Source organism: Lactuca serriola, chromosome 3 (assembly GCF_051521515.1).
Source record: "Lactuca serriola cultivar US96UC23 chromosome 3, Lser_US96UC23_V15, whole genome shotgun sequence".
Taxonomy (NCBI): domain Eukaryota; kingdom Viridiplantae; phylum Streptophyta; class Magnoliopsida; order Asterales; family Asteraceae; genus Lactuca; species Lactuca serriola.
The window spans coordinates 141,520,818-141,524,646 of NC_136410.1; positions in this window are offsets into that span (position 1 = coordinate 141,520,818).

Here is a 3,829-nt window from a genome sequence, read left to right on the forward strand (position 1 = left end):
GGTCTGAAACTTACCAACTAGGAATGCTAGAGCCAAACATAAAGTTAAAATACTATAGGAGTATTTTAGAATGCTAAAAGATCCACACTCATCCCAGAATCATAATCAGAAGATAAGAATCAAACAAGAATTAAAATACCATAGGGGTATTTTAGAATCCATAAACTACCTTGCGTGAATAACTAAAAAGATCCTTATTGATATACCTACAACTACAGAGGGTGTACTCCCAAGGTTATATATAATAAGGACCCCATACGCTAAGAATGTGTGGTTTTGCTCTATTTCCTTTTCCTCGTTGGGATGTGGCTCTAGAGTAGTATCACATATTCGAAGGCCTATCGGATCTAAGCTATGTATGACTTGTATACCCTGTGTAATCGTAGCAGGACTCGATATGGATCATCCAGTGAAATGTTAATAATCTCTTAGGATTCTTTAGACATTTCCATTCTCGCACGAACCCTGTAGACAACCCTACCCACTTCAGTGCTTGACAGAAGAGTTGATTCCGACCCCAAGGAGGTTCATTGAGAAGATTTACTGTTCGGAAATAAATGAACTGGGTTGAGACTATTGAATGCACCAAGTGCCCATATTCTTTTAGGAACAGTGGTGAGAGATTCGCCTAAACTTCGGAGATTCCCAGTCATCCATCATGAAGTGATGACACCCAGAGTCGGAATCAGAAGGAAGGCGGAGTAGAAATTCAATATGTCCATACGAGAAGAAAACCCTAGGAAACTACCCGAGGGGAACCAACGCCGATTCCAGTCAAAGATACAAGGCAGACCGAGGGCGCCAGTACATGGAACCCGAGAATTGTCTTTTCCTCGTGTTCGTCACACTAATACACCCATAAAATAATACAATTTAGTGAGTTAGTGGTTACACTACTCACGCTATGTGTTAGGTAAATCGTCGTTTCCCGTTGCCAGATACACGATTAGGGCGGATCCCCGCATCTCTATTAAGAGCATTTTAGCCATCTGCCCTTATGAGCCTCTCTCTCCGTAGTTTCGTTCCGAACTATTCTCAAATCTCTCTAGGCCGGTGAGTGAAACCTTTTCCAGTATAAAGGTAACTTAGTAGGAATGACTCGCATCTTATGGCCTTTTCCGATACTCATACTCCTACCTTGATTTCCAGGACTACATCATAGGGATGTAGGTTGACACTCAGACGACCAGTACCTAAGGCACGGGAAAAATTTATGCCTAATATGTTCAGGACAGAAATGTCTAGGGTTAACCATCGTCTCTCATTACCTTGTATTCCTTTCCATGTAGGAAAACCATGCCACCGAAGAAGCGTAACCAATCCACAAGCAAGAAACCTACTCTCTTATTCGATGAAGCTACGTTCCAAACTACAGTCTCAGCAGCCGTAGCAGCTGTCATGGCTCACCTGAATGCTAACACCACCAATGTTAGCAAGGGCCCTGTCGGGATTTCCAATCCTGGCAATGGACAGCAGCAACCAACACTTCCATACTCAGCCACCCAAGAACCTCACTCAAACCCAATAAAGAGAAAACTCTAGATTGAGGAGGGAAGTACCTCGGCTCAAGGACCTTCTGAAGGGCAACGAGCTGAGGCAGTCTATACTCCTTTCAATTCTTCCCTCCCGACCTCAAGAAGACCATATCTAGGAGACTTTCCCCACTGCAGCAAGTGCAACTACCATCATCATGGTCCATGCCGGGAACTCTATTGTGCTAGGTGCAACATGAAGGGGCATACTGCTCGTGCATGCAGAACTCCGGTGGAGCGTATTGCATCAATCACCAAAGTGATGACCAATCCAGTTTGCCGTCTATGTGGTGCGATTGGACACTTCAAAAGGGATTGTCCAGCTGAAGGAAACAACAAAGACACAGAAGGAGCCTGACACTACTGCTTAGGGAGAAGCGGCAAGGAACTCGTTAGATTTTGGTACGTCTCTCGATCTCGGATAACTAAACTAAGAACAATAAAAGACTAATTCAAATGAAAATTCTTCCCAGTAAGGCGAAAGTCGCAGCACGGTTATAAAATTTAAAATTCATTAGGTAAAACTATAATGGCTAAACATATACGTTACGGCCATGTATATTTAAGATGGACAGACCTAAAGTGAGCGAATGCCGCCTCATTTCCTATTCCTCGTTTGGTTGTGGATTTAGGGTGGGGTCGCTCAGTCAACAGTCCTCCCCACCTTAAATATACATGACTAGTATATGTAAGGCGATTATAGAAATGCCTTGTGAGAATTCCTTCATGAAAAGATACTCTATTCGGAAACACTTAGAACTCTCTATAGTTCCGCGTCGACTCTATCAGTCCAAGTATCCGCGGTAGTGATACACAGGATGAAACCCGAGACGGCTAGGACTTGTGTGCCTGTTCGGTGCATGACTCTATCGACCCTCACATTATATCATGCCGGAGTGTGCCAACTTCGACGACTCTATTGATCGTGGTTCGACTTCGTGCAACCATGTGTACATTCTTGGTGCTGTGTAAAAAGAACTTTCTCCGTAGCCATGTCGGCAAATAAAGGTTCTCTGGAACCTAAACCTAACACAAATAATCAAACCTAATGCGATCCGTCAATCGTCCCTCTTATCTCAAACCTTCCGAAGTACCCAAGGAGAGGGTACCGTACGCTGTTGACCGACCCCTCGTAGTCAGATGGACACCGAAGTGAACGACACTGCAGATACTCCAGAAGACGATAACCACCCGAAGCATACCTACTAGATCCCCAGAAAGACCCTTCACACCTCGCACATCAGGTTCGTGAACCCAGAGAACAGAACTCATGAGACTGACCACTATAACCAGGTATATGTATAAAGGTGGCATATAATTGAGATCAAAAAGATTTAAGGTGTGTGTTTCCTCCCTATTCCCTGTTCCTCGTTGGGTTGTGGGTTTGGGGTGGAGTCGCACAGCTGAACATCCTGCCGACCTCAATTGTATACTTCTTGCATACACCAAGTATTGGTGGTTAAGCCAAGCATGAGCTCTACCACGAACCTCTTCGCAAAACACTTTCACCCTATTCCATAACATAGGAGCCGGAGTCAAGAAAATCACTGCGGATTAAACTAGTAAAGTTCCGAGTGATGAGACCCTATACTCACTAGAGTTGACCTAGACCGAGGAAACTCAGAACCTTCGGAAGAGTAGTTGCAGTAGATGCTCTTACTACTCAGGCACCTTGTCCACCCTATTATAGATAGGTAGTGCCTATCATCCTCCACCCTCTGGTATGGAGGAAATCGTCGTCGCCCTGTAGACGATAGACTTCATTCTCCGAAGTGAACACTAGGATACCGAGAACCACATGATAACCTTCGCAGCCAAGAATACTTGATCAAAGTGCGAAAGTAGTTGCGTTAAGCCTCGTGACCCAGATCCCGAAGAGGTTATAGACTTGACACCAGTCCTGGTGTTAGTCGAAGGGTTATGTAGGAGCATGCACTTTCCACGCTAGAATAAACCAAAGTCTTAGTGATTCATTGGACTATTAGGTGTTCCACGAATACTATCTCACCCAGAAATAGTAGAACCACCTCCTGAGATGGTCCAACACTCGTCTGGTGAAACCCTATCTCCCCGACCCTCAGGGTTTCCGTATCTCAAGATTCGTTAGTGCAGGTCCATTTTGCACAAGCTTGAGATAGACACTCTTCAGCAAACCGAATAGCCATAGTCACGCAACCCACTCGACGATCTAGAAAGTCTCTATCAACCAGTTGACAGGAAACGCGAAACCAAAACCACCCGAGCTTCCTAAGAACCAACCTGAAGGACTACACTACCAGTACGAGTGAGAACGTTAG